Consider the following 25,327-nt stretch of genomic DNA (forward strand, 5'->3'; position numbering starts at 1 on the left):
GAAATTACTGGACAATGTGTGCTAACATGTGGGGGGCAGAGATAATTCAGCCTTCTGCAAATGAAAATTAATCATCTTGGCTTTACTCTGTAGGCAGGCAACAAAAATGCCAACTTGCCCCTTCCCAGCCACTGGCAGGATTACTCAGGAAATGAAGAAAGAAGATGGGATTTGTTGGAAGAGGCGGCCCCACAAACCACATTCTCCCTATCAGATAAGGGCATTATCAGCTTCCTTTCCTTCCTCTCTCTTGCTGCTGAGCTATCCAGGGCTACAGACCCCCAGTACAACAGTCTTATGCTTCCAGCATTGTTACTTCTTAGATTAATCTGGTTTCAATATGTTCCAACAATACATACTTTATCTATGAATGCTAAAAACAAACCCAAAAAAACCTATCCGTTACAATTGGAATAGAGGCTAAGGCACTAGATGCATCTGCTAAAAATGTCACTGCTGAGATAAACACACATTGCACACGTCCCCTTAGCACCTTGGAGAACATTTTCCTGAATGGATGGTAGTCAATTTCCTGAGTCTCCTTCTCAAAATGATTAATAGAATACCACAGTGTTTCTTCACATGCAGGCAGAGCTGTCTACTCTTTGTCCCAAGCACTTTGTGATGCACCTTCAACCCTGATGCTGATGACAATTGTGTGACATGGGGGGAGGGGTTCATATCACTATGTCTAGTTTTCATGGAGGGCAAAATTAGGACACAGAGTTTTGATCTTAGTTGGCCAAAGTCATAGCTACAGCCAGGGACATGTTTTCCCATCCTCCAGACCCACAGTTTTTCTACAGCAATATGGTAGACACCTGTTACTTGCCCAACCTCCATTCCTCTTTCTTCTCACTAAGAAAGAACAGCATGCCCAGCTGGCAATACTCACCTCTCCATACTTTCCTGCAGCTAAGTGTGACCATGTGGGCCTGCACTGACCATGTGAGGTGTTTGGGAAACTACTTTAGTCAGTACAGATTCAGTACATCGTTTCACCCTTGTGGCCCTTTCTTATCATTTTTGCCTGTAACATAAACATAGGAGTCTGAAAGCACAGCAGCCATCTTGGGGCCATGAGGTAACTCACCGTGGGACAAAATGCTAAGAATGGCAGAGAAAAAAAAAGTCTAATATCATTATGGCATTATGGAGCCATTACCGCAACATGAGATTGCCCCCACCCCACCTGCTTCTTGTTGCAACAAGCCGTAGTTTGTTGAGTTAGCTGATGACAAACATGAGTCACAGTGGATCTAGAACATAATATTTCCCTTATGACTGGAATGTCCATTTATTTCCCTATCAGTCAAATAAAGTTCTGCTCTTCTTTGCAATCTCTGCTCAAGTTTCCCCACGTCTATGAAATCTTTCCTGGATGTCCCAGAGAAACTTAGCGGATCTCTCCTGTGGGCATCCATAGTGCCCCATAGACATGTCCTCTGTCACACACATTGTGTTGGGTAGCTGTGTGTTCGTACATCTGTTATCCCCCAATAAACACCTGCAAGGACAGGTGCTAAACCTTCTAGCACGAGACCTGTCACTTAGTAGGTGCTAGAAGCATATGAAATGTCATATGATTATTGCTTCCCCTGTGTGGTGTCATGATATCACTTTGTGCGTATTTATTATTGTGTTGGAGATCTCCTGGCCCAGCTTTTAAATACTGCTGTTTTCCAGAGTCACAAACTCACCCTTCTGATTTCCTTCCTTGTATGATATCGTTTAGCCTAAGTTCATCATGCTACAAACGTGTTGGTGCCTCCCAGCCCAGATTTCTGCTGCGGAACTGGGGATCTGTGCCGGAGCACCATACCCTTATAGCTCATGTTTGTGTGCTCTGGTGGTGCGGAGCGCAGACCTGGAGCCCATCTGCCAGTGTTCCACTTGCTAGACATGACATTGGGCGGGTTACTTAAACTCTCCGTGCCTCTGTTTCCTTCTCTGAAAACAGGGAGAGCAACCATACCTGTAGGGCTGTTGTGAGGGGTGAAAGCTTCACTATATATGTACAACATGCAGAACAGTGCCAGGCTCCAAGCAAGTGCCAGACGTTATGACTGCTGCCATCAGATATGCACCGCCCCCCCCCCCCCCCCCGGATGTCCACAGACCCTTCCCGTCAATATGCCCATTCTCAATTCATCTCTTCCCTTCTAAACAAAGAAGTTTGCTCACATCCTTAGATTGCCTGTCTGGTTAATGCCTCCATCATCTCTTCAGCCTCCTCACACCCCTAGCCGGAACCCTAGATTAGACATTGCCTCCTCCTTCACCCTCATCCAGGTACTGAAAAAGACCTGTCAAATAGTCAAGTATATCCCCTGAATATTCTTGAATCCATCTTCTTTGCAGGCACAAAGCATCTTGTCTGCATTATTGTGGTAGTCTCTAATTTGTGCCCTTGCTGTTTTTATGCCCATTAAATTCTTCCATCCCACTTTGGCCACAATTGTTATTCCTGCGAATATGATCATGCCATTTCCTTTTTAAAACCCTTCAATAGCTCCTGGCTGCCTCCAGGATAGTGATCACAGCTCCTTGTCAAGCAGTGTTTCTTCTTTGCCTATTCTCTGCTCATCTGTGCAGCCTCATATCCTGCCAGCCTCTCCAACACGCCGGCCCTGTCGCCATCTTGAATTGCCTCCTGTTTTTCAGACCCACCATTGAGTGTATTCCTCCAAGCCTTTGATTATATTATTCTTTTTTTCTAGCCTTCTCCCCCACCTAATCTATAGGGCAGAATGCTACTTATTCTTCAAGTTTTAGTTAGGCTGTCACTACTTTTCTGGATTCCTCCCAGATTTTCCAGACAGATCTAGAAAGTGCTTTCCTTTATGCCCACATTACAAGTTCATACATGTCTGCCAAACTGCAAATCTCATTGGATTGTAACTGGTTTCTTGCATGTATGTCTTCTCTGGACTATAAATTTCTTGTGAACCAAAACAAGGCTATTTTTGTTTATCTTTAGAGCCCTAGTACATAGCCCAGTACTGGAAAGAATTGGTAATAGTTATGGAATACATAGCCCTCTATCACAAGTAACACTCTTTGGTCCAGAGACCACCCAGGCTGGCGTTATTATTTCTCATACCACCCCATTTATTTCACATGAAAGTACTCTGAGGTTCAGAGACGGAGAGTGGCTTGCCTAAGGTCACAGTAAGTTAGAGACAAAGGATAAAGAAGGTTTCCTGATCCCCAGTCACAGGTCCTTTCTGCTATCCTGCCATTTTTCATAGATGATATTTTGGTAAGGGTATATTTTGGTAGGGCTATGAGTTCAGTTGTATATATCAGAAATCCAAAGTAATGAAGACTAAACAAGATAAGGTTAATTTTCCTCCCACAATAGTCTTCCAATGATAAGTCTGAGGCGGGCATAGCTCCCCATGGTGACAGGCTCAGGCTCCTTCAGTCCTGTGGCTTCACCATCCCTTGGTGTTGCTCTCAGTTTCCTGGTCACCACACACTTTCATTCCAGTCAGCAGGGAAGAGAGAAAAAGGAAGGGGAAACTATATCCTCCCTTTAAGAGTGTGACCACAAATTATACACAACGCTTCTCCTTACATAGAACTTGGTCATGTGGCCACCTTAGGTCCAAGAAACATACTGTCAACTCCAGATGACTGTGTGCCCAGATGAAATTAAAACTGTTTGTTTGTTTTTATTTTAAATGTTTACTTGAGAGAGAGCCTGTGCACAGGCATATGCGGGCCCGAGTGGGGAAGGGGCAGAGAGGGAGAGAGAGAGAATCCCAAGTAGGCTGTGCATTGTCAGTGTAGAGCCCAATGCAGGGCTTGAACTCATGAACGCAAGATCATGACCTGAGCCGAAATGCTCAACTGAGTGAGCCACCCAGGTGCCCCGAAATTAAAACTGTTTTTATTTGATACTAACAACAAGCCCATTAAAAGGTAGGATTATTTAATTTGTCCTGTTTCATGGGTCACAAAACTTGCAGTCCCGAGATTTAAGGATACTGGCTTTTGTGTCAACAGATGTGTGTTTGAATCTGACTTTGCCATTTAATGATTACTGGATTTGGGGTCAACTGTGTAACCTTCCGTTGTCTTCCCAGGTGACATCTTTCTTCTTTAGAGGGTCCTTGTGAAGGCTAATTATGTGAAAGTACTTGACACTGGTCCCTGGTACAGAGTCCTCACTGCTGTTATCATAGGGCAAGCTCAAAGCCTCACCTGAGAGCAGCGGCCTCACCTGCCTGGTTCAGCTCAGCATTGTGTCCTCACACCTGCACAGTCCCTGATGCAGAGTCAGCCCTAGGTAAATGTTTGTTGGAAGGAAAAATTAAGTTAATGAGTCATAACTGGAACCTGATGGTTTAAGCTCCATGCCTCGTGCTGTTTCTATGCTGCCAGAATGGTAGTTCTCCCTATCATCCTTCCCTCTGAAGATGGGGTACAAAATCCCCATTGAATCTGTCTGGATTCTGCCTCAAAACCGTGTATCAGCCAGTAGCACCGGAAGCTGGAACAAGGGGGAGGGCCCTAGAGCAGATTCACTGCATTTCATGTGGGCTCTGACTGAGGCAAAGAACCTTTGAGAAATCATGTCCCTCGTGTTTCCCAGAGTTGGGTGTCTGACTTACCTCCCATTATCAGCAAAGGCCACTGAAACCCAGGACTGAATTTGGCTGTCTGTCCCCCACAAACCCATTTGCATTTCCTCTTCCAATGTGTCTTCTTTTGTGAAGACCCCCTCCTCCTCTGAGTTTTTCAGTTTGTGCCCTTCGTAAGATGGGCACGTGTGGTCAATCCTTGCTTCCAAAATAAATCAGCCAGCAACCAGTTATGAAATCGAAATGCTTGTTCAGCAACAGGGATGGGCAGAGGGAGAGCAGAATCCGGTGAAAATAAGAAGTGGCAAGAACACACGTTTGGCCACAGAAGCTCTGCATTGAACTCTCCACTATTCAGAGCCTGCGGTCTGAGCAAGTCGTGGAAACTTGCAGAGCCTCCCAGGTGCCATCTGCATAAAGGGAATGAGACACTCTTCTCAGAGTTCCTGCAGGATGAAGGAGGCAGTGTTTATGAGAAAGAGTGTTTCGGAAAGTGTTGGGTTCAGGACAAATAAATAGCGATTTTCCAGACAGCTAGAGATTTGGAACTACATGCAGTGTACCTTCCTCCTACCAACCACTTCTCTGACTATCTGGTGACATTGGCTTAAAATGGATATTATTGTATTCATATATCTGAAAGGTTGTGAGAGAAACAAAGGCTAAGCTGGTTCAGTTAACTTCAGAAATTACACCCAGGGCCAAGAACACACAGAAAGAATGCTTATGATAGGAAGTGTTGACATCTAGGAGTGCTGCCCTGGAGGGTAATGAGCTCCCTGTCGCTGGAGACCCAGGCACACTGTCGAGGGAGGTCACAGAGTTCATGCCTCCCCTAGGGATTTCCACTCCAACACAGTTAGAGCCCTTGGCATCTCCAGCCTCTTTTTGTGCCTGTAAGTGTGACCCACATACCAGTGAGAGGACTTGCCCTTTAGTCTGAAAGACTGACTTTCACCCCCATCCCACAGAGGGACTTTAGATTAACTCTAGACTTATTAAGTATGTACATTAAAATTACTAGGGTAATTCTTAAATAACAGAAATAGAGGATATAACCTCCAAACACTAGAGAAGAAAGATATAGTATGAGGGAGAAAATGGTGCCCCAAGCATTTCTGTAACTTGAGCTTCAACGTCCAGCTACGATGCGTGACTCATTACCCCACCTGTCTCTTTTCTTCTTTCTACCCTAACACTCATTTTAGAACCCCCCTTCACATAGGAGTTCCTTTGACCTGCAACTAGAAGCCATAGGGTCTGCTTTTATCTCATAAATTGAGAAGACTGTAGGTAGGCAAGCCGTGACTGGCAAGATGGCTCCATGATTCCCTTCATCTTCCTATCTTACCACACTAGCATTGCACTTCTTTGCCTTCCGGTGGCAATATTGCTGCTGAAATTTCAGACATCACATCCATGTTCAAGACAGGAAGGATAGAGAAAACATGGCACCTGCAATATTTATCTTCCCCTGCTAGAAAGGTAAAAAAAATTCCCAGATATCCCAGCAGAATCTAGCCAATGTCTTATTGGCTAGAACCACTCGTCTGTTTAAGCTGACTTACACCAACTTTCAATAGTTGCTTGTTAAATTCTTAGGGACTTTGTGTGCCAGCTGTTAACCATTGGTGGCTCTGTATCAACCATGGTGGAAGCATTTGCATCATGGAAATTGGTAAATGCTACATATTTTATTAGGGTTGTCATTCTTGTTTTTAAGAACTGCATTACCGACCAAGCCTGGCTGCATGGGAGGCTAAGAACAAAGTCAACGGATATTTGAGAGGGTTGCTATCAAAGATTTTTAAGTTATATTTCATTAGGGCTTGCCTAGTCAGGGTGGCTTCAGTGCATGTGGTTTCATTTTCCCAGTAGCTCAAGTCATAAAATAGGAGGGAAGAAACACGGATGAGTGAATTGGTGAAGCGTGGTGTTAGGGAAGGAAGTTTGGTGTACATGGCTATAACGCACCAGAGCCTGTGATCATCTTCACAGTATTTGGGGAAACCATCATCTTTCGGCAGCCTTTCTGAAACACAGTTCAACATCTGGTCAAAGCAAGGGAAGGGTAAAATGTCCCTTAAACTGTGGTTTTACTCAGAGATAGTTCTCACCAGGCATCTAGATATTAAGCTCAAAAGGAAACTCAAACAACAATCCTACTTTATGAACACACAGATCCATGGGAAAGATTTTTTTTTTAAGCTGGTAGAAGAAAAACCAAACAGATTCCTGATTTGACAAAACTAATCTAAGCATCTTTTTATACCTGAGGAGCTTCCAGGTACAAACCCTCGTCTGGTGATAGGTTCTTTGCAAACATGAATTCATCTCATTTATGCCAACGAATGCCTAACAAGTCTGAGAGATTGAGTAGCAATGAGTGTCTTGACTTAGTGGATATAGATAAAATCACCTCCAAGTGGAACAGACTAATTGAGAGGTGGCTAGATAGCCCCAGGCAGATAGCCCAGGACTAACGGGTGCCTGATCCATTCAAGTCAGGCTCAGTTCTATCTGCTTTCCAGATTCTCTGAGACTGTCATGTGTCTGTACATCTACGTGAAGAAATCCTGAGGGTGTTTTTTTTTTTCTTTCAGTTGCTTATTTGTTTTGTCTTCTGTCTATGATCAGGATTCCTCTAGAAAAGCCATTTCCCTCCATCTGATTTGCTCTCTTATCTGAGCCTTAGGATGGACTTAGTAGCAACTCAGTAAATATTCCCTGAGTGGCATTTCTCTTCTTGTAGAACAAGACAAAGCCAGTGGAAAATGATCCACTCTTCTCAGCCAGCATCTTTTGAATGAAAGTGGTAAGAGGAGAAGCTGGGATTTGAACCCAGATTTTCTGAAGCCAACACGAATACTCTTTCTCCTATGTAATGGTACCTCCCAATCAATACTACATTTACAGCCATTGTAACAAGAACCAATTTAGTGTTCTCATGGAGACCTACTCTATTCCCGGTCACACACACACACACACGACATATATCAGCTGTCAAAATGCTCCCACTACCTAAAAAGAAAAAAAAAATCCAACATTTACTTGTTTCTCTCATAGGATAAAAGAAAATCTATTTTATAACTCACAACAATACTTCCTAAAAATCCCCTCTCTTTAATTTTTTCACATTATATAATACCTTTAGAGCCACACTATCTAAGTTTATTATTTATTTTGAGACAGAGAGAGAGAGAGTGAGAGAGAGAGAGAGAGAATGAGCAGGGGAGGGGCAGAGAGAGGGAGAGAGAGAGAATCCCAAGAAGGCTCTGCACTGTCAGCATGGAGCCTGAAGTGGGGCTCAAACTCACGAATCATGAGATCGTGACGAGAGCCGAGATCAAGAGTCAAACGCTTAACTGACTGAGCCACCCAGGTGTCCCCAGAACCACACTATCTAAAAGAACTTTCTGTGATGCTGGAAATGTTCTATGTCCAGCTGTCCAGGACAGTAGCCACTGCCTATGTGAGCATCTGAACTGTGGCTAGGGTGGCTGAGAATGCGAATTGTTACTTTTGTTTAATTTTACTTTAAGTTTAGATTTTATAGGTGGTCGTGTCTGGTGGCCACTGTATGGATGGCCCAGCTGTCGGATGTCTCATCCTCACTCCTACACATTCTCAGCCACATCCCTGTCCTGTTTTTGCTGTATCTCCTCCTCCCCCACACCATCCCCTCTCTGGAGGTTTCTCGCTTCACCCACTGCTCACAGTGAAGCCTGGAAGCTGAACAGCAAATGTCTCCTTTCCCTGATTTCTCCAGTCTTCGATGTCTCCTTCCTCACAACGTTATTAAGACTTGTTTAGCGGCTTCACATCTGATGTATCATGGAGAATTTTCCGTGTGTGCTTGAGAGGAATGTGTATTCTGTTGCTTTGGGAAGAAACGTTCTATATATGTTTGTTAAGTGCATCTGGTCTAACGTGTCATTTAAGCCAGATGTTTCCTAATTGATTTTCTGTCTGGACGGTCTATCCATTGGTGCACGTGGGACATTTACATCCCTTGCTATTGTATCACTGTCCATTTCCCTATTTGGGTCTGTTAATATTTCTTTATATATTTAGATGCTCCTATGTTGGGTGCAAAGATGTTTACAAATGTTACATTCTGGTGTTGGATTAATCTCTTTAGGAATCTCTGTATTCAGATTCTTGATTCTGCTTAGTATGTTTGGGGACCTCTGAGCAAATACAGAACTCCTTTAAAGGGTGGGGAAAGAGGAAAAAGTTGAGTGAGAAAATTCTCCTAAATGAGAGGCAGGCATCAGAAGGAAGAATGAAATGCTAGGGATTCTCAGAAATGAATATGTCATACCTTATCACACTGCAATGATAATAATGCCAATAAATTGTACAGCATCCAGTGATTCAATTTTGCCATATATTCACTTTTTATTTTCACTGTGGATGAGGTGGTTTCAAAAGATGCAGTGGGAAGAAAGCATAAGCAGAGTGGGGAAGTGGTCGCTGGAACAATCCACAGGTGGGCAACCACTTTTCATCAGAAGTAAAGGTGGAGCCTGAGTCTGAAGGCTGCTTTAGGGCCAGAGGAAGCACAAAGAAGGTCGGTGAGAGCTGATTCTGGAGGCATGTGTGGTTTGAGTCAAGTCGTGATCAGTTCATTCGCCTATGGCTTAGTCATGCACCTGCCCTCATTAGCCTGAATGCAGCCAGCTTCTTAGCCTAGGACACCTGCTCTTTGCTAAGTGCCATAGGGCGAATGAATGTTAGGCTGGAGAGCACAAGGAGAGCTGTCTGTGGTCAACCAGAGGTGACAGCACCATAAGCATGAATCCACTGTGAGCAGCACAGAGGGGGAGCTGCAGAGAAGCCCAGGCAAGCTGCTGCAAGAGCAAAGCGGAAGAGGGGCCCATCTCGAAGAATGATGCAGTCGTTAATAGTAACAAGGCAACAGGGTATTTTTTCCTCTCGCTTTCTACCTTCTAACATCCTTTGTTTCTGGATATCTTGAGGTCGGGGGGATCTATCACACATGTTCTTTTTATTTTATCTTATTTAGAGAATAAAAGAAATTTACACCAGGGTATGCCCCACCTGCAGGTGGATACTGGGGGTGGAAGAGAGAATAAAGGTGCATAACAGAACAGCTGCAAAACTCCAGGAATTTAGAGAGCCTTGGGAGAACCAGGAAAAGGTAAGTGACAAGGGAGGAAGAAGGGATCTAGGAGCCACGGAAGGACACAGTTGTGGGGGGAGCACAGCCAGGATGCAAACCCAGGAACCTGTACTTTCAACAGAGCCAGATACAGATGCAGGATACAAAGGCTGAGGAATGGAGTGAGCAACCACCAGCAAGCCTGAAGCCCTGCTTGTGCCGGCCACTCACAATTGTCCCATGCAGACGTTCTGACTGTCACTCTGCCGGGGCTTTTTTACGTTTATTATTTTTGTGTCTCCAGGCTGCGATGTCCCTGTCAAATGGTGATGGGGTGTCAGGTCAGATTACTCCCAGTATGATGTGAAGAGACAAACACTGATAGGAGGTGCCACTTCCTTGGTTTAGATGTGCACACCAGTCACCAGCAATTAATGCTGCTCCATTGGGTTTGCCTTCCTATTGGAACAGACCTAAGTGAGCTACGAAGGCATCAAGGAAGCAGTTTTCAGAGCTAGAAACTTATAGGCCATGCATCTCTGTGCAGGCTGAAGCCATGATCAAAGAGTGGAGGTATAGTAGAGCAGGAGGAAGGGATTTATCATCTTTCTATGGCCCAGCACCATATGGGAGGTTCACATGCCTTGTTTGAGTTCAGCATAATGGCCAAGAGGCTGGTCTTTGGGTTGGGCAGACCTGATTCTGAATTCTGAATCTGCCACTTATTTTTTTTAATGTTTATTTATTTTTGAGAGACAGAGAGAGACAGCATGAGGAGGGGAGGGGCAGAGAGAGAGAGGGATACACAGAATCAGAAACAGGCTCCAGGTTCTCGGCTGTCAGCACAGAGCCCGACGCAGGGCTTGAACTCACAGACCACGAGATCGTGACCTAAGCCAAAGTCGGACGCTCAACCGACTGAGCCACCCAGACGCCCCCTGAGTCTGTCACTTATTGCCGTAAGCAAGTTACTTAACTCCTGTGAGCAACTATTTCCTAATCTGTGAAACTGGAGTGGGTACAGCTACTTTACAGTTTTGTGTAGGACTAAATAACACCCCTCATTTATTGACCCAACACATATTCAGGGTATATTCATATATACATTTCCCCTCACTGGGAAAAAAAGATAAAATTCCTACCTTCATGAACCTTATATGCTATTGAAAGGAGATAGGAAAGAAAGCAAATAAATAATTATAAGGTATATAAAAGACTTGGAGTTTCTGGCACAGAGCAAACACTTCACAAATGGTGTAATTTAATCTTTATATCATTCCTATGAAGCACTGTTAGCTCTGGTGAGGGATCTGAAGCTGTTTAAATAACTTGCTCAAGATCCTGTAGGCAGATCTTTGTTTAGTTTGGAACCCTGGGGGAACAAAAGGCAAGTTGGGTGCATGTGCACACAAGGATCCGCCTGCTTTTCAAGACAGTTGAAGCCATGACCTGGAAAGGAAGTGAGAAGTTCTCAAAGAAGCATTCACAAGTTGTTGGATCATCTTTGAGCATGTGGATTGGACTAGCTCATCTTCATAGAGATGGCAAAGAAATGCCTGCCCTAGGTTGACCAGCTGTCCCATCTGCCTGGGCCAGCAGAACTTTCTAGGGTAGGGGACCTTCAGGGCTGAGACCAGGTAAACTGAAACAAGTTGGTCACTGTGGCTCAAGCCAAGGCCAGATGTCAGTTTTTAAGCCACACGGTAAGGCTGGAGTGTTTCCAAAGGCAGCAATAGGCAGAGAACACCAACCGAAAAGAAGGAGTAGAACCATGCAGTAAAGGCAAGGTATCTAAGGAAGTCTCTGTTCTGAGTCAAAGCTGCCAGTGCCTGGGTCACCTTATTTTTACCAATTTCTTTGTTGGATTCAGTTCTGGACCATGTGGGCAATGAATAGTGACCATCTGGTTAAGCATCTTGTAACCATCTCAATGAATATGGATGGTTAGTCAATGATCGCTTAAATAAATGCACCTCTTGGGCTGTTTGCTCTCGGTATCAATAATCTATCCTTGAGCTCAGGCTCAGTCCTTTAGAATAACAGGCACCAAAACACCAGAAGAAATGCTGAACTCGATGGTTGGCGTCCGGGTCCTGCTTCTCAAGAGCCAGGTGCCCTTTGTCTCTGGGAGCTTCAGATCCCTCGTTTGCAAAATGGCGACAAATTATTACTTTCCCTATAATGAGAATGGATTCACATGAGAATCAAATTAAACCATGTGTGTGCTTTTACCTTGCAACTTTGACTTTGAGGTTCTAGGGAGGGTCTGCCAAACTTGGGCCACCTACCCTCATATCCAAGCCAAACTTTGATCTTTGTTTTCTTTCCATGAGAGCTAAATTGTATGATTATTCTGTGCCCTGTATCATTATTTTATCTCTTATCAAACACAATGCAAAGCATTATCCAGGTACGATCTGCAGGCCACCTGCCCTCTGCCTGCAGGTGTTGGGTTTTATCCCTGAATATTAAATCAGTCAAATAGCTCTATAAGACTTATTATGACAGGGGCACTTGGGTGGCTCAGTAGGTTAGGTGTTGACTTCAGCTCAGGTCATGATCTCACAGTTTGTGAGTTTGAGCCTGTGTTGGGCTCTGAGCTGGCAGCCAGAGCCTGGAGCCCGCTTCAGATTCTGTGTCTCTCTCTCTTTCTCTCTGCCCCTCCCCCGTTTGTGTTGTCTCTCTCTCTCTCAGAAATAAACTTAAAAAAAAAAAAGAGAGACTTACTATAACACACAGTTGTTCCTGCCCCTGCCCCACTCCTGTCCTCAACCTCCTCCTGTTCCCCAGAGGCAACCATTTTTAACTCCTCTGTGTTTTTTTGCAATTCACTTTTGTATCTAAAAATAATATCCCTATATTGCAAAACCTAACCCTCCCAGTTTCAGTCATTGTGTGTTCATTTCCTCACTATTAGACGATGGGGATTCATCCCATGATATTACCGTGATTGTGTGACCACATTTATAGCCAAACGAGGTAGGAGGCTCTGATTTCATCTCCTTCCCTGTTTCTGCCCCCACCCCCTACCCTGGAAGTAACCATTTATTTCTCCTTCAGGTCATAACTTCCCATGTTCCCATCACAGAACCTCAAACTCCCGTCTGTGTGTAAATCTCCCTTCAATGCACTCAGATGCCTTGGGTTTTATCAGCCTTGTCTTCCTGGAGATGTCTGCTGAAGTGCTGCTTCAGCCCACGCCTGCCATCACACTCATCCTGGGAACCTGCCTTTCCTCCCTTCCCTGTCGGTGCACCTGTTTCTTAGCTCCCACACCTGTTTCTGGGCTCACTCCTTTATTTCAGTAAAGCCTTTTTCCAGCAGCTTCCTGAAGAAGACTGCAGGGGAGGGAAATCTTGAGAAGATTCCATAGCTGATAATTTATGATGCACTCATACTTAATTGATTCTTTTGGCTGAAGGCGGAACTGGAAGTTTGTTCAGCATTGTTAGAACTTCTTCAGAATCATAAAAGAATTCTTGGGGTGGCTCAGTCGGTTAAGGGTCAGAATCTTGATGTCAGCTCAGGTCATAATCTTGAGGTTCGTGAGATCAAGCACCCCCTTAGGCTCCATACTGAGAGCTGGGGATTCTCTCTCTCTCTCTCTCTCTCTCTCTCTCTCTCTCTCTCTCTTTCTCTGCCCACCCCTGCTCTCTCTCTTTTTCAAAATAAATAAACTTTAAAGGATTTTTACATCATCTTTATCTTCTTGTGCTATTGTTGTACAATCAGATGCCATCCTCATACTTGGTCTTTTAATTATCTTTCTTTTTTTTTTCTCTAGAAACTTGAAGAATCTCCTTTTTTTCCTCCAGTGTTCTGAAATTCCATGTTGTTGGTCTTTTTCATCCGTTAGGCTAGACAAACTGTGGACCTTTTGGTCTAGGAATTGAGTCCCTGTGGTTCTGGAAACCTTGCTTTTATTTATAGATTTTATGAATAATTTCCCCCTCTTTATTCTGTATTTTCTCCCTCCTAGAACTGCTGCCAGTGCCCATTTCTATCTTTTTTAATCTCTATTCTGACATATTTACTCACACTGATCTTTCATAGTCACTATTGAGTCTTTCATTTCTACTGTCTTGTCTTTAATTTTCCAAAGTTCTTTTTTGTTCTCTGAATGTTCCCTTTTATGGTGCCTTGGTTTTGTTATGTGGATATACTATCATTCCTGATCTGCCTGAGCAGTTAATTTTCTTCATCGTCTTCTTTGGAAAGAGCCTCTCAAAAGGTTACTGTTTTCATCTCATTTCTTTCCTTTTCTCTTATTTTTTTGTCTCCATCTTTCCAGGCTTTCCTCGAATGTCTGGCAACATTTATCTACATATTCATATTAAGAGAACCTGCAATCAAAACTGGGGAGCTGTGCCCCAAAGGAGTCTGCCTGAGTACCTGGTTAGGAGACCTTTTATAGTCAGAACTGCTAAAAGAAAATTAAATGGAGATCAGACTTGAAAATCTCCCACACAAACAAAACCATGTAAGCCACATAAGCGACAACTAAAACTTGTTTATTTCATGCACATGACTGAAACTTAACCTACGTTATTTCTTGTACATGCCTCTGATAATCATAAATGAAACTTAGGTTGTCTTCCTACAATCACACAAAGTAATCACTTTTAACCACTCCTCTGCATTTTAAAAGCCTCCATTGTAGTAACCAATCACTGTAAAAGGTTGAACAATTTCCTCATTTGCCCTGTATAAACCATCCTGTAAATTTGCCTCTGAGCTTCATACTCAGAACCCATACTTTGGGTTCGAAGTATCCCTGTTTGTGAACCGTTTGTTTCTTGTGCAATAAAATATTCATATCGAGTGAAGCTCTTTTGGTTTTTCTTTTGACAGTATCTTTAAATATTTCTCTTGAGCCACCCAGATTCCTGCGAAGAATCATCACATCTCCTGCTCTGAGGTATAGAATGGCCTGGCTTCCATTTCATAGGGCCCAAAAGTCGAAATAAGGGAGGGCACATGATCTAGATTCTCCCTCAAGCCCCAGGTCTCCTGAAGGCCCTTGCTCAATCTTCCATTCCATAGGCCGAATCTCTCCTTCACCGGAGTGGAAACAACACTCATCTGCCACAGTTGGGAGAGTTCCAAAAGGGCATACGTCTCTTCCTAATGTAAAAAACAGGACAGACCAGTGAGCATGCTTACAAAGAAAGGGTCATTAAACCAGAGGTTGCAAACCCTACATGCTTTTCTCTCATGTGGCAAAGGGGTAATGAATCTTTGAGATGGGCAACCAGAAACTGGGGTACCCTTGTTTACAAATAATTGATAATAGCTACAGTCTGTGTATCTTGTCAAAAATCTAGGAACAGTAAAGATTGCAACCAGATCAGTAAGAGAGTAATTAGTAAGAGTTTATTGCATACAGAAGAACGATTCATGAACTGGGAGTCTTCAAACCCAAAACTAATATGAAGCTTGGAAGTGATGTTACAGAATGGCTTATATAGGGAAAATGAGGAAATTGTTCAACCTTTACAGTGAGTGGTTGTTACAGTGGGGATTTCCAGAAGGCAGGGGCATGGTTAAAAATGATCATCTTGGGGGCGCCTGGGTGGCTCAGTTGGTTAAGTGTCCGACTTTAGCTCAGGTCATGATCTCACAACTAGTGAGTTCAAGCCCCGTGTAGGGCTCTGTGCTGAGAGCCTGGAGCCTGCCTTGGATTCTGTGTCTCGCTCCCTCTCTCTGCCCCTCCCCCACCTGTTTTCTCTCTCTATCTCTCAAAAATAAATAAACATTAAAAAATTTTTTTAAATCATCATCTTGTACCATTTTAGAAAGATGGCTTCAGTTTTGTTTATGCTTATCAGAGGTATCTACATTATATAACCTAGGTAAAGTGTCGCTCATGTCCTTGAAATAAACCAGGCTTAGTTTTGCTCAAGTGGCCTACATGGTTTTTTCTGCCTGAGAGATGTTCAAGCTTCCATGTTACTCTAACAGTCTCAGCTGCTTCCTCCAGAGGGACAAACAGCCGGTAGCTTCCAGGGGGGTGCGGGTAGGTCTTAGGCTCCATGTAGGGAGACTTCTAGGTTTGGATTTCAAATGTACAATTCACCAGTCACACCTCTTGGAGGAAATAGTTTGGTGTCTCTGAGTCTTAGTTTCCTCCTCTTGAAAATGGAAATAAAAACACAGAACCGCATGGTTGTTGCACTGGCTAAAATGAGTTACATTCTAAGGATCTCAACACCTGCACACTGACAATGATTCATAAGTTAATTTCCAAGTCCCTCCTCTGATGGCACAACCCGGACTAGGATGCTGCTCACTCTCACACATATCGCATTTTTGTAATCATGCTTTCCTTATTGAAAAAGGTTAGGAAAGAAGTGAGACCAATTGTCAATACAGCTCAGGTTAAGGTTTATTGTTAGCATTTGGTTTGACATTTCATGGAAATAATTCTTAAAGGAAGTAAATACATATTTCCTTGCTTTCTTAAGCAGAGGTTTGGAACACATTTTCATTCTTCGTGGCTATCCTTAGGTTCTTTGTTCAATGCCCATGTATTTTGTTTGATTTTAAAATGACTTCCTTTGCAAAATGAAAAAAAAAGTTTTTATTACAAATGTAATCTAGTCTTACTGAATAGAAATAAAAATTGCCAGTTAGGGGGAAAAAAATCCCACCAGCACAGAAACAATCAGAGCCTTCACACATATACACATACATCCCAAGAGGCTAGGAGAAAGTGACTGATAGATTACTATATAGAAATTAAGTTTCTCGATATCAAAACCCACATAAACAAAATGAAAAGAAAATAACAAACTGACACAATATTTGTGCTAACATGACAGATCATACGGTTAAAACCTTAAATACGTAATTACTCTCTGCTTTTCAATCTTGTGTCTGCAGCCATATTTGGAGCTGGAAGGCATAGGGGATGTCTTTGGTTTTACATTGACTCTGTTTCAGGGTTAGGGTATCTCTCCTCTCGAAACTGAACTGGGCTGAGTTGAATAGGGCTGGATTCAAAGTTTGTTTCTAGTTCTGCCTCACAGTGTCTCATGCAAAATTGATGCTCAGTAAATATTTGTTGAATGAATGAGCGTGTAGAGAATAGAAAGTCATTTCTTCCCTATGAAGTTCTGTTGTTATATATTGGGTTTCTGTAGCCAGTAGAACGATGTGTCCCTCTTGACCTCTATGTCAAACCATCAGCTGTTGAATCTCCTGCTGTCATTGTATCTCCCCCCTCTTCCAGGGTGCTGTTTCTAATCTCTTGGCCACAGGAAATCAGAACACTTATTATGTACCAGGCGGTTTGCTTGGTAATAGGGATACAGAAACAAACACAATCCATAGCTTCTTAAATAACTCTCCATCTTGGGCGGGAAGCAGGGACATGGTTCAGCCAACTGCGATGGACTTTGATAAGCCCTAGGCTGGAGGCGGGGAGGTGGTGGTCTGCGATGTGAGGAAGGCCAGTCAGAAAGCTGGGGATGAATGTGTGTGGGAGGGAACAGAGCTGCATACCTTCCACCAAACACCTGGATTGAAAAATGGGGGGTGGGGGCAGGCAGCGTGTGGTGAAAGAACTGTATATTCAGAGATGACCAGTTTGGCTCACAGCAGTGGTCCGAATAACAGACCAAGGGAAAAGAAACCTAACTTGCTCATCACCTCCAGTGTTCCCCAGCACGTGGGCAGGCACCTCACGTATGCCATCTAATGATTCTGGCAATGGCATCTTCGACAGAAGAGAAAACTAAAATGTTGAGCAATGTGATCAATGTCCACTTTAAGCAATACAGAGAGGGTTCAGGATTCACACTCAGATCTGTCTATCCCCAAAGTCCTTATGCTTTCAGGAGATCCTGGGAGACCTTTTCTCACTCAGCTCAGATGTGTCCTGAACAGATAGACATAAGCACAATGAAGTTAATTCTGATGTCTTTTGTTCCAACAAGAAGGCCTTGGAAGGGGCAGGTGGAGTGTCAGGCCCTGGGCTGGTTGGGCCATATTCTCATCACCATGGCTATTTTTTGCAGGCTCCATATTCAGGAAACCTCTCAGCGGGGTAGGTTCGACTTGGTGTTGGAAGCTCTTTTCCTGTAAGCGCTCAGGGGAGCCCAATATTTAATGACTTCTCTGATCTGAAGGTGCTGCTAATCTATTATCAGCCTCAACATGACACTGGGGCTATTTGTTTGTTTTTCAGAAATTGGCCGCATTGATTTCTGCCCAACGTTAAACATCACCGGGCTGTCTGGGAGGCACCGAGGCGAGAGAAGACAAGGGCTGATCAGAGGCAGAGAGGAATTTTCTGACATGCCAGCATTTGAGGAAATGCACAAAAGTCTGCCCCAGATATGCCTTGTCTCCTCTGGCCTGACACAGCGCCCACAGTTCCATGATGAGCATTACAGTACTTTCAGAGCTGGGGGAACCTGCAGAGAACTTTATCCAAACACCTTGGGCAGTGGCACATGAGTCAACTGAGAACTGCTGGGGTGGGGGCAGGGCAATGCAGCTTCCTGAGGTCACCAGGCGCGGTACAGGAAACAGTTTTAGCCCTTCAGCTCCAGTGGCAGGGAGTCACTCCCTAATCATTTCTGTATGTGCCAATGGAGTCTTAGCACTTTCAACGGAATAGAATTGTGAGTTAGGAATTCTTAGAGGAGGGAATAATCTAAGGAAGGTCTTAGAGACAAGGAAAGGAGGGGTTCATGGGCGCCTGGGTGGCTCAGTCCATTAAGTGTCGGACTTTGGCTCAGGTCATGATCTCCTAGCTTGTGAGTTCAAGTCCCAAGTAGGGCTCTGTGCTGACAACTCAGAGCCTAGACCTTGCTTTGGATTCTGTGTCTCCCCCCACCCCTCTCTCTGCCCCCTCTTCCACTTGCTTTGTCTCTCTCTCTCTCTCAAAAATAAATAAAAACATTTTAAAAATATATAAAATGAGTGGTTTAGGAAGAAGAAGAGCTTAGCAGAGCACAGGGTAGTTGTAAGTTCTGCTTTTAGGTTCCTGGACCCAATTCCAACGTGGGGGTGGTGTCCCCCACACAACAGCCAGCAATTCTCATTCAACTCAATCTTGATGCTATCTACCCAGAGACAGTACCAGATCCCACAGGTTGAGAGCTCAGTCCTACAAGACTGCCCCTTTATCACCCACTTCAGATGCCAGCTACAAGCCCCCTGGTGGTACCTGTGCTTCTGACCCACCTGCTACAGATCCAGGGTTCCAACTATTTCCTCCTTGGGGTCTTATAATTTGCTAGAACAGCTCACAGAACTCAAGAAAACACTCTCTTAACATTCACCAGTTTATTAAAGTATATGATAAAGGATATGAATCGACAGCCAGATGAAGGGATACATAGGGCGAGGTCTGGGGAAAGGGTGTGGTGCTTCCATGCCCTCTCCAGGGACAACACTGTTCCTGCTCCTTTGAGTGTTCACCAACCAGAGAGCTCCTGGATTTCATCCTCTTGGGTTTTATAAAGGCTTCATTGCATAGTTAAGATTGACTAATTAGGGCCCTGTGGTGACTACTTAGGGCCCCATAATTGTACCTCTGCCTCTGCCCCATCATCTGGTAGCCCCAGAACTTTTGCTCATGATGACACATGTGACTACACTCCACTTGACGTCTGCCATCTTCCTTGAACACAGCAATGTGCATTCATCCATTCATTAGCAAATGTTAGCAAATGTTTACCGAGTGCCTACACATGTCAGACCCTGGGCTAGGTTCTGGGGATTCAAAGATACAAACAAAGCTCCTGACCTCACAGAGCTTACATTCCCATTGGATGTAACACACATAAATGAACAACAGCGTGATGACAGATTGTTCTCCATGCTCTGAAGGAAAGAAGCAGAACAATGTGGTAGGTACTAAGCTGTGGGGGATACTTTAGATGTGAGGGTCAGGGAAGTCCTTTCTGAGGAGGTGACGTTTGAACTTGGATCTGAAAACAGGCTGTGGAACTGGCCATGCAGAGAGGCGGGAACAGCCTAGCTCAGCTAAATGAGACCACATGTATAAGACTCTAGCCATAAAAAAAATAAGACAGAATCAGAAATGACCCAGGTAATCTCAGTCATGGATAGAAAGAAACCAGAATATCACAGGAAGGGGTCTTGGGCACTGGATGAATTAAAAACAAGACCAATCCAAGCTACAAAGTAAGTACAAAGTCCTCTAATATCTAGGTTAAGTACAATAGTTGTCAGACTTGAATGAGCATAAGAATAATTCAGAGTCTGTTTAAAAAGCACATTCTGGGACTTCACCTCAAGAAATTTAGAAAACTTTTCAACAAACACCTGAGTTGGCTTTGATGCAGACCATTTTCAGAACACATTTGGAGAAGCACGGAATTAAAGAGACAAGAAGGAGGCTTACGGTTGGACACAGAAGAGGCGTGACAGGTGCAGGGTGTGGTGGAGTGGGGGAAGCAGTGAATCAGAGGAAGGGTGGAGGAAGGTGTACCGTCAGCATCCTTGTCCATGCTTCTCCATGACATGCTTGTATCTGGCTTCTTTGTGCCCAGATCAGCAAGATGGGTCATAATAACAGCAAGGAATGTTAAAGAACTTGATTCTGTGAATCTTGGAATCCCTAAGGACATCCAGAGGGAGAATTGGTATGGGATGGAGGGAAATTCTTCCTAATGGGACCCCAGTAATGGCACACCCACATTTCCCTCCACTGCATCCTCTCTGAGATTCAGGTGAGAAGATAATCCTTGGCTTTCCTAGGAGGATAAGGAGTTAAACATAATGCATTTTCAACGGGCTTGAGGTCCCACTAGACCAGCCGGATGTCATTGTTAGCATGGCGTGGGCTGCTGAGAAGCTCTTCAAAATAGGGCAAAGGCAGTGGCAAAACAATTGGCTGTGTCATTCCAAACCCATCTGAGCAAATTACATGGAAAGCAAGCAAGAGTCATTATGATTTATATAAATATATGTTGCAGATTTCATTAAGATTAGGTCAGCTTTGCAGTTATCACTTGCTGGGTTGTTTGCCTGGTCCTTAATCTTCATTTGCAAATGCCGATTAGCCTCCTAAAGGACTCCCGGTGGCCAGGAGTAAACCCAACCCTCACCTCACTTTCTTCTCTCTGGGACTTCAGCCAAGGAGTTGCCAACCTGGGGACACAGCCTGGAAAAGTCCTCAAAATAGATCTTCCTCAAGGTACCGAAGAGCAAAAGAGTTGCAGACATGGCAGTATAAAAACCTTCTCAACTCAGTCCTTGCTAGGGCTCCAGGCAGAGCAAGGGACCAGATTGTCTCCTCTCTGCATTCCTGCCTGCAGATGGGCACTCAGCCAGGGGGACAGTCAGAGGGGTGAATGGGATGATAGTGGGTCTCTAAGTCAGCTGAGCAGTCATTCAACAATGCATTGAAATTCAGTATTAAGCCATGGGTGGCAGGCAGTGAGATAGATATCAGGGGCATGAGGACAAAAAGTTGCAGTGCTACAATCCCCTGCCCTGGAAGAATGTGTTCTTAGAGACTGGAACATAAAGATGATCACAGGTTCGAAGGAGGCAAAGAAATCATCATCATCATGCCGCATGTGGCAGGGGGATCTGAGGTTTTTGCATAGTCTGGAGGTTTCCAAGTCTTCTAGAAACATCATCTTTTATCCTTCCAAATGAGGTCTTATGAGAAGCATCATGCCATTTCTGGAATGATCTTTCCAAAAGGTCATTCTGGCCATATTGCTCCTTGGCTATAGGCAAGGGTCTGCAAACTCTTTCTATAAAGGGCCAGAGTATATATTTTAGATTTTTCAGGCCAGACAGCCCTCCTTGCAACTACTGAAATCTGCCCTTATAGAGATAAAGAAGCCAAACACAAGTTAAGTGAATGGCCATGGCTGTGTTCAATAAAACTCCACTTAAAACACACAGGCAACAGGCCAGATTTGGCTTGGGGGTTGCCTTAGAGTCACAAATGTGCTCCCATATCCTTCTTATGAGACGCAGACCTTTTCACAATCTGAACCCCTATACCCAGTTGGCCCCCACCCCATCCTCTGCTCCAGTCAAACAGAAGTTTGACAAGGGAGAAAGCAAGGCTATGGATTGGTAAGTGTTACACTATAGGACAAGGGTAATGGAAACAGGAGCTTCTCAACCAAACCTTGGGTGGCAGGAGTGTGGTACATCAGGGCGTTCTTCCTTGATGAAGTGACACCTGAGGCAAAGTCTGAAGGGGGCAGACTAAGTGAGAGTTAGCCAGTGGGCAGGGAAAAAGAAAGGACTGGGCAGAGGGAGGGAAGGAGCAAAGACCTGAGGGTAAGGAGAGTAGTTATGTTCAGGGAAAGCCGAAGCATGTTCAAAGTTCATGGCAAGCTTCTTTGGTGCCAACGTTGCTCTCCCAGGGACTGAATCTGGTAAGTGCCTCCCCCCCAACCACACCCTACCACCCAGAAAGCTCAGGAAGGGGCAATACTCTGAGTCATTTTGGTGGAAGCCATATAATTCCAAGCAGCCTGGATCAGAGCAGTCTGGGCTACAATGCAGGCCCTAAGCCCAGAGCCAGGAGTTCATGCATTCAACAAATACCAGGGAGCCACTGTCATGTGGAGACACAACGGTGAGACAGACAGACAGGCGGGGGCAGCTTTTCGGAAGCCATCAAGCAGGCTACAGGGGGTGGGAGAAACTCAGGAGTGAGTTCTAGCACCAGCAGGGGCACTGAAGAGTCCATCAGAAATAAGATGGGGTGAATTAAAAATAGAGAAGCTGCGGGCATCATCGGGGCAGCAAAACCTCAATTCCAGGTGCCACCCCCTGGCACACTGGAATTCATCACTATTCTGTTCTGCTCAGCCTGGGTACCACAGATTCTTAAAGTCGGTGTTGCTTGGCATCATCGCTGGTGTTATCTGGATGTGTAGGTAAATGGCCCTGAAGACGACAACACTTACTCGGCCCATTGAGGAACTCCAGGCCCCGAAACCTTCTAGAGAGTAGCCTTCGTTAGGATCGATTCTGCCAGTGACAGCATAGTGCTACCAGTCTATCCTTTGAATTGAAGGGGAAAAAAATCCCACCATAATCAAGGCCTTTTCTCTAAGATCCCTTTTTAGCTTTCTTCTTTAACCTTCAATATTCAATATTCTCTCCGTGGACACCTCGCAGAGCCTCCTTCAAAGGCTTTTAGGCTCCAGGGTTAGAGTTCAGCCCTTAATTGAGACTCCTCACACCAAGATGAGATGACAAAGGCTGTCTGCCAGGGAGGATTTACATATTCAACAGTGCAGCTTCCTCTCCTGTCTGCATTCAATACCAAGGGCTGCAGAAGCCTTGATCTCCAAGTGGTCTGTGGCCAGGCAGTGGAAAAATAAAACCGCTTTGTGGAGGACCCAAGGGAAGACCAAGCTGTGGCTGCCTGAGTCTTATCAAAAGAAAAATGGTTACAGCACTTAAAAAAAGAAAGTAATGTAGGAAAAAACTTTTAAGTATGAATATGGAATTAAAGGTGCCAAATGCGCTGAGGGTTGGAGAAACTTTATCTCCACTACATCAACCCATCACCTTTGGGGGAGACTGGCAATTAGCGCGAGGCACAGATTCAGTTTGTTCTTATGTAGACAGTGTCATCTGGCATCAGGAACAGGATGCCTCAGTACACACTGCAGTAAACACAATTCCAAATTGTGAAGAAGGGCCTCAGGGGTTCCTCATGGATGCCGCCAACAGGGACCAGTCCAACCCTCACAACTGGTGGGATTACCGAGCAGCTGGGGAAGGGGTGAGGCAGAGAGAGCAGGTGCCCTCATGTGCCCTTGATAGGTTGGCATTTCTCAAATTTGGGCTGGAAAGTATGTGCAAAAAAACTAAAACATGCTAGCATGATGTATCTATAAAAAAAAACCATAAAGCCAGTTTTCTTGTCCCTAAAATGAATGTTAGTCATTTTAGGGAGTAATTTTTCTCACTTGTGAACACATACCTGCTCATTCACGTAAAACTGTAATAATTCCAGCTGGAAGAATGGCATGCTATAGTCATGGGGCCACCGCCAATTTTAGGCAAATGTGAAATTCCGTTAAGGGGAGGGTAATGAGGGTATTCAAATAAGTTGCCCTGTTGGGACAGGAAGGTGAGTCAGACCTGCTGTCCCTTTTACTCTCTTAGTCCGTCATACCTTCATCAGATGCCAGGTACTGGGTGTCGGCAGAACCAACACAGCCACCACTCCATTTGCCAAAGCTATGGCTTCAATAGCTGCTTCGTGCCAGATGACTACAAGTGAGCATTTAAGCACTGTTTTACCACTGGGCACTATAGACTACTAGTTTTCTATTCTCTGACGGTATCCAGGGTTTTACTACCTTCAGTCCATCCAGGTTACATAACCTATCTCAGATTTCCATCCTTGGGAGTCTAACACCTACAGCCATTTCTGGTACCAGATGTTATATCCATCAGGGCTGATGTGTATATGACAGGACTCCTTTAACAATTTTTGAGAGATTTAAAACAGGGAATTATTGGAGGATCCAGAGAACCTGGCTGTGAAACTGGCCTCTGAGACTGATTTCTAGAATACCACTGTAGAGGAACTACAGGTGGCTCTTAGAGGAACTACTGCCTCTATCATAAGGAGAATGATGGAGGCCAAGAATGCACTACAGGGGCTCTTGTGCACAGGTTCATATAGACTGTAAGGTCAATACTAGCGACACAATGCCTCCTAGGTTACAACCTTCCCTGACTAGCTTAAGACTGATTCAAGTCTTGCCAGCTGTGGCTGATTGCACAACCAAAATCACATCTGAAATTGTAGCGGCAAGGCTAGGTAGGAAATGCCATTTTTAGTTTTCCCTCTGCAGCACAAAAGAAAGCATACTTGAAGGAGGTGACCAGCAGATGTGGAAGGATAAATCTAGAGTATTTACTTCCCCACCACCATGACTTCCAGCTAAGTTCTCAAATTATGAATCAACTCGCTACATGTTTGGTGAGATCTTTCTGCACACAAAGCACTTTAGAGGGCCCAGAGGTGTATGAGTTGTGTCTAAATGAAGATGTTCCCTGATTTTACAAAATACGTGACTTAATGCACCAGAATGAAGTTTCTCCTTCAAAGGGGAACTCTTTGCAGAAGTTACACGATACAATCTTTCCTCGGAAATTTTCTGGATCTCTGATGATGGCCTGAACTTCATGAGCACACACTCATATGTATGCTTGAAAGTAAGGATCACAATTTTAAAGTCATACCTGCCAGAGTACTATCTCATGCTTACTATGTACCAGGCACTGTGCATGTTCTTTACGTACATTCTTATTTCAGCAGCACAACAAATTGCACTGGAAAGTAGGTGCTATTAGCCTTTCCATTTTACTATAAGAAATACAAACTCAAAGTTAAGTGACTTTACCAAAGTTTTTGAAGCGTCATGTAAGAGATGGGAATTGAGGGCCTCGTGGCTTCAGAGACCTTTCTCTTCCTGTAACATTGCATTCTATTTCTTAATTAAGAGGATGGAGCTTTTCTTCTTGCCTCCTAGCCCACCAGGTGCGGATCCCTGTGACTTTTGACTCTTTCCACACAGGGCATCCTTTCTTAGTGCACAAAGATGTCTTTGAGTTGGTTGCTCTTGCTGAAGAAATT

At 44.3% G+C, this 25,327-nt stretch overlaps 1 long non-coding RNA gene across 1 annotated transcript in view; it reads left to right on the forward strand.

The window, feature by feature from the left end:
- LOC128316491 (uncharacterized) overlaps nt 1–25,327 on the forward strand; it is a 386,422-nt gene that overhangs the window by 351,530 nt on the left and 9,565 nt on the right. The gene's annotated exons all lie outside the window — the stretch shown is intronic.

This window comes from Acinonyx jubatus, chromosome B4, assembly GCF_027475565.1.
Source record: "Acinonyx jubatus isolate Ajub_Pintada_27869175 chromosome B4, VMU_Ajub_asm_v1.0, whole genome shotgun sequence".
Classification (NCBI taxonomy): Eukaryota; Metazoa; Chordata; class Mammalia; order Carnivora; family Felidae; genus Acinonyx; species Acinonyx jubatus.